This window comes from Leptonychotes weddellii, chromosome 15 (genome assembly GCF_054177405.1).
Source record: "Leptonychotes weddellii isolate Sample4059 chromosome 15, ASM5417740v2, whole genome shotgun sequence".
In the NCBI taxonomy this organism is placed as follows: domain Eukaryota; kingdom Metazoa; phylum Chordata; class Mammalia; order Carnivora; family Phocidae; genus Leptonychotes; species Leptonychotes weddellii.
Window position 1 is genome coordinate 46503407 of NC_138383.1, and position 9683 is coordinate 46513089.

Consider the following 9683-nt stretch of genomic DNA (forward strand, 5'->3'; position numbering starts at 1 on the left):
TTGGCACCTGGGGGAATGGAGGAGATAGCAAGAGAGGGTTTGGTTCTATATACATTTTGAAGGCTCAGCCAGTATGATTTCTTAATGGGTTTGTTGTGGGCTTGTGAGACCAAAAAGAGGCGTCAGGATGACTCCAAGGTTTGGTACGTGGGGAGCAGGAAGAACAGAGCTGCCACTAACTGATGTGGGGAAGAATAGGGTAGAGTCCATTCTTGAGGGAAGACCGGGAATGTGTTCGCGGACACCTTAGAATCTGATACACCTGTTAGACTTCTAAAAGGGGACATTGAGTAGCTAGTTGGTTAAGGTAGTTGGGAATTCAGAGAAGCAAAGCCTAGAGATAATAAATGCAGTCCAATCCAGATGGTCTGTGGAACTCTGCAGGTGAACCAGTGCTTCCAAGGAACTGAGATTCTATAGAGAAGACAGGGTGTCCAGGAGTGAGCCCCAGGGCTCTCCAGTGTTAGGAAGCTGGGAGGAAGAGGGAGTACCATTAATGGAAAGGAGGGGCCATTGTGACTGACAGGTGGAAACCCAGAAGACTGGCGTCCTGGAAACCAAGTGAAGAAAGGGGCTTCTGGGAGGAGCGGGTCATCACAAGCTGTGCTGAATGCCGCGCACAGGTCAAGCAGGAAGAGGACTGATAAAGGGTCATGCGATTTAGCCAAGTTGAGGTCACTGGCGATGATGACAAGTCTTTTATTTTCTCTTCCATGCAATGTGGGGGTGACTGTCAGATGAAACAGGAAAAGAAAGGGGCAGAGCAAGAACAGGTACATCTTCTAGATGTTTTGCTGTAGAGGGGACCACAGAAGTGGGATGATAGTTGGCGGGAGGAATGAGGATTTTGTTTGACGGGAATTAGCTAGTGGGGAAGGAAAAAAAAAAAAAGAATGTAGGAGGGAGGAAAGAATTGTTGGTGTGATCTCTTTAAGGAGATGAGAACAGGTGGAATTCAGAGCAAAAGTGGCAGTTTTGATTCTTGGGGTTGCCACCAGATGACAGCAGACGGTCCACCTGTAGCCACGGGAGGGATGGTGGAGGAGGATGAGCATGGATATTGGCAGATGGGACGGATGTAAGCATTTGTGGAAGTTTTATTCCATTATTTCCATTTTTAAAACCCAAGGAAGAAGCAAAAGCATCATAGACTGAGGTTGATAGACATTTTGGACATTTGAGGGGAAAAAAGTGTGTAATAGTGGTCTAGAAAAGCAAGAAAATAATGGGAAGTTTGGGGTGTCAGCTGGGAAACAAAAGGCCTGTCACAGGTTCAGGGTCATGAATTTAAAGCAGAGCCGGCTGGTTTTTCTCAGCCCCACTGACTTCAAGGGTGCAGATGTGGAACAGACAGAGGGTTGAATCTCATCAGAATAATGGTTCTGCCCAATGAATATGACAAAACAAGCAGAGGCCAGTGAGCCAGGAGCATAGGCAAGGGAATGATGATGATGCACCCAAGCTGGGTGGCGGAGAGCACATGGGTTCAGAGTCAGACAGTGGGAAGGCGGCAGGATGGATCGATCAGAGGCTTAGGGTAGTGGGATGTTGGGGGAAGTGAGCTGGAAGACATGCGCCGTGGTCAGAGGAAGAGGTGCGTGAAATTGGATCACGAGGGGGTGGTCTGGTAGTGCAAGGTCCGGGAATGGCCATGGGAAGGTAGGGAGGGGGACAAGATGGCTGGAGGAGGAAGGTTCAAGAATCCTAGAGTCCAGCTTATCGGAAAGATCGTTTATGTGTCTAAGGAAGTAGCCATGTGTTAAGGCAGGAGTGGTGTTGGGAAGAGTCCCAGTGAGCCGGGGACAGTGCCATCAGCATATGACACAGCAATGAGGGGAGAGGGTGGCTTTGTCTGGTGACATAAGATCCAAACTGGGGTCTTCCAACATGAATCGAGGAGCGAGGACACCCGTCCCAGCTCCAGGCTCAGAGACAGGAGGGCTGTGGGGGAATACAGCTCTCCTCCAGGGAGAGCAGGGATGGGTTAGGAGGGCAAGATGATGACGATAGGCCAGAGAAGGGAGGACGCTTTTAAGTAGGGTAAGTGACAATAATGCTTGTCCCTTAGGGCATGCCTACAACCTAGGCATGTGCAGGTGCCCTGACATTTTCCTTCTGAATTTCAGGACAATCCTGCAAGATAGTTAGACGTTAACAGATCACAAGACACTGATGCATTTCACAGAACTAGGATGCGAACTCAGGCCCAGTTTCCACATCCCATGCTCCCCCTCCAAAAACACAAAACTTCGAAACGGCATCCGAGCCTCAGATCTCTAAGAAAGTAACCTGGCAGCAGCGAATGACGCGGCTGGGAGGAGGGAGACAGGCAGAAGAGGGATCTAGTTCCTAAGTTTTGTCAATTCTGGGAAACATCTCTTGGATGCATTTTTTAAAATCCTGCACTAGTGTAACGAGATGATGTTGAAATTCATAGCTTCTTCCCCTCACTGACATCACACACACACCCCCAAACACAGGAGGACTTTTCTCAGTCACGTGGGCTCCTCTGGCTGAGTGCTGTTGAGTGGGGTGTGGAAGGATGAGGGGAGCCAAGCTGGTCCACAGAGAGAGGAGAGTGGGCAGAGCACTGGGATGGGAAAGAGGGGCTGAGGGGACAGGAGGGGACCAGGGGGCTGAAGCAGCACAATCAGCTTTAGGGTGTGTAAAAGAAGTAGATGGGAGATGCTGTTAGAGACTTTGAGAAATGCTAAGGCCTGAAGGTATTCTAAAAATAATTTTGTGGGCGCCTGGGTGGTTCAGTCGGTTGAGCATCTCGAGTCTCGGTTTCAGCTCGAGGCACGATCCCAGTGTCCTGGGATCGAGCCCCGCATCGGGCTCCCTGCTCAGTGGGAAGACAGCTTGAGATTCTTTCTCCCTCTGTCTCTAAAATAAATAAATAAATCTTAAAAAAAAAAAAAATAAATGTTCTACCTAACGCTGTACCTCAGTTACCTCAGTTCTCGGGCCTGTGGATTACTCTGTTAATGAATGCTCCTTCCTTCCTTCCTTCCTCCCTCCCTCCCTTCTCTTTTTAGCAGAAATGGTAGCATACTATACTATGATTCTGCATCTTTTAAAAAAAATTATCTTAAATTGCAGCATTATTCACAATAGCCAAGAGGTGAAAGCAACCTACACATCCATCCATGGATGAATGGATAAACAAAATGTGGTGTATACACATACAATGGAATAGTACTGAGCCTTAAGAAGGAAAATAATTCTGGGGGCGCCTGGGTGGCTCAGTTGGTTAGGCGACTGCCTTCGGCTCAGGTCATGATCCTGGAGTCCCGGGATCGAGTCCCACATCGGGCTCCCTGCTCGGCGGGGAGTCTGCTTCTCCCTCTGACCCTCCCCCCTCTCATGTGCTCTCTCTCTCTCTCACTCTCTCAAATAAATGAATAAATAAAATCTTTTAAAAAAAAAAAGAAGGAAAATAATTCTGTTCACATGGTACAAGCTTGGATGAACCTTGAGGACATGATGCGAAGTGAAATAAGCCAGTTACAAAAAGACACCTACTGCATGATTCCATTTATATGAGGTACCCAGAGCAGTCAAGTTCATAGGAACAGGAGGTAGAATGATGGGTGCGGGGGCCTGAAGAAAGGTGGAGTTAGGGAGTTGTCTAGTGGGTATAGACTAAGTCATGCAGGATGGTGGGGGTTCCTGAGGACTCGCTGCACAACAGTGTGTGTGGTTGGCAACTGGACCCTTGGAAATGGTTGGGAGAGTGAATTTTATCTCCTGTGGGGTTTTGTTTTGTTTTGTTTTGTTTGCCACAATAAATACAAATTATCTTAAGGACCGTTCCATGGCAATCATCCCTTTTAATTATAGATGGACCTTAATTCATTTACCCAGTCCCCTACGGATAAACATTCAGTTTGTTTCCAGTCTCTTTTAATGCACCAATGAACATTCTGGAACACTTGAGGGTTTGAACTATTTTAAAATTACTTTTGCTTGCTGGATACATGTCCTTGGGCGGTGACGCAACTCTGAGATGGGGCTGCCATTCCCCACACATACTAAGTGTATTTCTATGTCCAAACCTTTGTTCAGTCTGCTCCTAGGACCTTGAAAGTTACCTTGATGTCTATGTCCCCTAATCCTTCTTCTACTACACGCATGTCTCTATCCTCCGAACACAATGCCACTTCCTTCTATCATCATCATTCATGAGGGAATGTGATCCAAGCTTGGACCTCTGCAGTGATGGTGCTCAGACAATGCGTGACTTTACCATTGCAGTTGGTAAAAGACTGAAATACATCCCTGTCTACTGAGAACCCTAGCTTCTCTGGGTTCTCCTCCCCCCAACCCAGGGCGACTCTGTTACCAGCTGCCCTTCCCTGGATTCCCCCCTCCCCAGGGCTTTCTGATAAAGCAACTAAAGGACTAATATCTGGCCCAGCAGGGAACCTCCAGGACCTGGCTCCAGCGCTGCGGCCAACTTTAAGTGAGTTCTACCTCCACCCCAGTCATAGGACTTTTAAATATTTTATACATAGAATTGCATGGGTGGGATCTTGTCTTCTATTTCTTTGGTGTTCCCGATAGCCTCTATCACACAAAACGTCAGATAACCAGTACTCCATTAATACTTGTTTTATAAGTTGCAGGATCCAGTGCATCAAGCCTCCCGAAACACACACACTCATCTTACAGGGAAGTTTACTCCCATTCCAGAAAGGTCTAAATGTCCCAAGAATCTCGCCTAGGGCACCCTCTCTGAAACCTCCTGCACTCTCCAAGCTTGGGCTGCGGTGTCACAGAAGTACGCTATAATCCACATCTCCGGAGATCTTCCTCCCTGAGCTCCGGGCAGACTCCTCCAAACGCCTGTGGGACATTTCCAACCGGATGCCTCAACTTCTTATCTTGGCACAGGGCTGACACTGGGTACATGGTTTTGTGATTTATGAATGAGATGAAATCAAAACCAAACCACCTCTCCCTTTAAGTCCCCTCCGTAGGTAAGCACTGTGGATAGCCTTTCACCTCCGTCGCCTCGCTGACCCCAGAGAGTTGCCCCCTTGTTCATCACTACCTGTCTTCCCCAGCGCCAGTTTACGGAGGGGTTAAGAGATAGGGCGCCTTACAGAATGGTCAGGACCCACCAGGCACTCTTCAGACTTCAACCTCCTCCTGACTTTGGCTTGGCCCCACACCAGGGCGGACGCAAGTCAGAGCCCTTTGAGCTTCTCACTGTGACCTGGCCCCTCCTCAGCTTGTCCCAGCTCGCCCCCACATCTCAGGTGTGCTCCGGGCTTACTTGCCATCCCCTCCGGCCCCGCCCCTCTCCGCCCCGTCCTCCCCTCCCCCTCTCCCTCCCCAGCGGCCGCCCGCGCAGGACTTCCGGGCCACCTGCCCACCCTCACCTCGGAGAACAGCGCGGCCAGGTGCTCCAGAGGGGCGGCGGGCACGTCCCCGCACAGCACGGCGCCGCGGAGGCTGCGGGGCCCCGGCGGCTCGGGCCCGGTGCGCAGGAAGAAAAGCCCCTTGGCGCGGGGCGGGGCGGCCTCGGGCCCCGCGTCCAGCCCGGGTCGCACCGCCAGGCCCCCGGGCCCGGGCCGCACCACCAGCAGCGGCCTCGGGCCCCCCGCAGCATCACGGCCCAGGAAGGCGTGCAGCAGCCGCTCCGCCTCGGCCGTGCCCGCGCAGCGCTCCCAGGCGCCGACGGCCGGCCGCAGGCTCCGGGCCACGTAGGCCCCCAGGAGTCGCAGGCGCGGGTCGGCGGCGCCGGGCTCCGGGTCGGCGTTCTCCGCAGCCTGCGCTGCCCGCTCCTCCGCGCCCGGCATCGCGCGCTGCCGCCCGCCGCAGCCGTTTCCCTGGCGACGCGGACGCGGCCGGGACTCCCGCCTCCGCTCCCCTCCTATTGGGCACGAGACTCCTGGCCCCGCCCCTCCCAGCCCCGCAAGGTAGGAGAGGGACGCCGAGGGCAAGGGGCAGGGTCGCGTCGCTGTTGCTAGGAAACCGGCCGCCGCTCCTATATAAGGCCAGGTCTCTGGGCTTGCGGGTGCTCCCGGGTGACCGTCCAGAGCAATGGTTTATTGACGGGCTGCGTGGAGCGGAGGGCAAGGATAGAAAGGCTGTGAAGGGTTCTGCTGGCTAAGGTCAGATTAAAATTTTTTTTTTTAAGATTTTATTTATTTATTTGACAGAGAGAGACACAGCGAGAGAGGGAACACAAGCAGGGGGAGTGGGAGAGGGAGAAGCAGGCTTCCCGCTGAGCAGGGAGCCGGATGCGGGGCTCGATCCCAGGACCCTGGGATCATGACCTGAGCCGAAGGCAGCCGCTTAACGACTGAGCCACCCAGGCGCCTCCCACTTTTTAAAAAATATTTTATTTAGTTCAGATTAAATTCTTGAGAGGACTCCAGACACTGAAAATATAATGGTTCTCCCACCTACTCCCCAAATGTGTAATTCAAACTCGAAAACTGTGTCGAATCATAAAACAGACGTAAGCGATTTCAGTAAAGTTTTTAATTTCTTTTCCGTGATAACTTAAATACTTCAGAATGGTGTTTATGTGCCTACTGAGCAATTTGAAATATGCTGGTGAGGCTGAAGAACTGAATTTTTTAATTTAATTTACGATTTAATATTAAATTATAATTTAATTTTAGCTCAGTTTCAGAATTTCAGTATCCATTATTAAAAATAAATAAAGGTTTTTTTTAGTGTCCTGTTTTGTTCCTGCCTTAAGTGGGTGCTCAATCTGACAAATGGGGACTTGAACTCTGAGATTACTTTGATTTCCATCAGTATGGCCCCAATCGGTTCTTCTTAGGTGCACACAAGTGCTTTTAAATATACAGGATGTTCAGAGTCTGCAATATACCTGATCTTGTCTTCAAAAAAGTATAAAGTGAAGCACGTTTCCTGACCTCAGAAATTATTTGTCACCTGCTGAATCCCTCTTCATTACGGGGATATAAATAGCTTGGCCCTTTGCATTGCATGGGAGGGGAGAATGGGACAAGGACAGGGGCAGCCTGGCAGCATGAGGCCTGCAGGTCTGAAATGAGCTCCCCCTCTGCCTACCACCCCGATTTTAGTCACCAACCAGAAACTGCAGAATTTCTGGTAGAAAAGAATGTTTGTAACAGGCTTCAAAGGAACATTAACAGAATAAGCACTTATCAAAGGCAACTCAAGCTAACAAGAGTCCTTCAGGAAAAGTTGGTAGCTAAAAAGTAAAATGATTGATTTCATAATAACCAGGGCACAGGAGGTGCTATGATGAAAAATGTTCACAATAGAAAAGAAATCTTGATGTTTGTAAAGAGTGTTTTATCATTGCTAGATTAAGCAGTAGGCAGACCAACCGAGAGTAAAGGGACAAAGCAGAGGCACTGAAATGATTTTATCTTATTTTTTTATTTTAAAGATTTTATGTATTTATTTGAGAGAGAGAGAGGACATGCCTGAGTGGGGGGAAGGGCAGAGGGAGAGAGAGAATCTCAAGCAGACTCCCCCTGAGCACAGAGCCTGACACGGAGCTGGATCCCACGACCCTGAGATCATGACCCGAGTCAAAACCAAGAGTTGGACACTCATCCGACTGAGCCACCCAGGCGCCCCACACTCGAATGATTTTAAGATGAATTTGATGATTGACATTGCAAAAAAAGCATCAGGGAAAGACAGAAGTATTGGGGGCTTCTTACACATATCATACACATAGTTCTGTAGAGTTTTTATTTTGCACAGAGGAATGCATTATATTGTTTAAAAGCTTAGGGCCTCCAAATGTGTGAATCCTGATCATGTTTTATAGAGAGAGTGACTTCAGTGCCATTAACTTCCTATAAACCCTTCAAATAAAGTTTCTACCGCCCCAACCATGGTCCATTTTGCCCTCCGTCCTTATTGTCCTTTTGGCCCAATATACATAAAAATAGAAACCCAGGAGCCTGTGGAGATGACTTGAAGATGTGTGTCTGAGAGAGGAGGCTCCTAAACACTGGCAAGCCCAGCTTTTGCTTTTTTCCTCTAAAAACACAGCTTCATCTTCATTTTAGAAGGAGCTTGGTGGGGGGGGGGCAGTTAAATAGGATTTATTGAAAGCAACTGCCATCAAGTTTATATTGTGTAATTATAGTAAGGAAAATAAAATAACAAATGTGTTAGCTATCTACTACTGGGTAACAAATGACATGACAAGTTAGTAGCTTAATAACATTTCTTATGTAACATAGTTTGTGACAGCTCGGGAATTTGGGTGTAGCTTATCGGGGTGGTTCTGGCTTGGGATCTCTCATAAGGTGTCAGACAAGATGTCATCAGGGGCCACATCATCTAAAGGCTTGACTGGGTCTGAAGGAGCTGCTTCAAGATGGCTTGCTCCCATGGCTGGGAGTCAATGCAGGCTACTGGTAGGAGCCTTCAGTTTCTGAGCATGTGGAGCTCTCCGTTGGGTACTTGATGTCTTCACAACACTATGGCTGGCTTCCCCTAGACCAAATGATCTAAGAGAGAGTGAGCCAGACAGAAGCCGCAATGTCTCTCACAACCTAGCCTTGGAAGTCCCACACTCATTACTGCAATAGTCCCGATACACAGATTTACCCTATTCAGTGTGAAAAGGAAGTGTACCAGGATGTGAATAAAGGGGGGACAAGAATCATCTGAGAGGCTGGCTACTACAAAAAGTGTTAAGGAAGATATTTAATTTGTGTAATTATTCAGATGAAATGATTTCCTTTTTTTAAAGATTTATTTGGCAGGGAGGGGAGAGGAGAGAGAGTCTTAAGCAGACTCTATGCTGAGCATGGACCCCGACCCGGGGCTCGATCTCACGACCCTGAGATCAGGACCTGAGCCGAAACCAAGAGTTAGAGGCTTAATCAACTGCACCACCCAGGTGTTTTGATTTCCATTTTTTAAATTAGAAACTTAAACTTGCTTCTGTGAGCATAAGTTTTTTTATATCAGATTTTTTACTTTGCACAATTCCTGTTCAACAGTTTTTAATAATCATCTCTTAAATTCTAGATAGTCATCATTGGCAAGAATTTGTTCACACAACAGGCATAATGCCAAATTTAAAGCCTTTACAGTCTTTCAAAATATAGCAGTTGGCATTATATTTACAGAATCTAACAGTTCTTTTCTTCATCAACAAACATTATGTTGAAATTTCTCATGATGCTGCTAATGGATATTGAATCTACATCAACCTTTTCCTATGAAATATTCAAAATAATGAAGTTTTATTTTATTTATTTATTTGAGAGAGAGAGAGAGAGTGGGAGAGGGACAAGCAGACTCTGTGCTGAGTGCAGAGCCCGATGCAGGGTTTGATCCCAGGACCCTGAGATCGTGACCTGAGCCGAAATCAGGAGTCAGACGCTTAACTGACTGAGCCACCCAAGCACCCCATGATGAAGCTTTAAATCAAAGAGCATGCATGCATTGGTAGAATAGTCTCTCCTTGTAGCCATCTTCAATGCCACCTAATGAAGAAGTCTGATGCAAATTGGCAGATATATTGGATACATGTCCCAAAGGAGAACCCAGGTTACCTGGAACTCCATCCCAGAGGCCTGTAGAAAAATATTAATTGTTCATAAGAGTGAAATCATGGGGAAACAGACTGTTTACCAATGATAGAATGTACAGATAAATTGTGGTGGATGCCATTCATAGAATAAAATACTATACAGCAG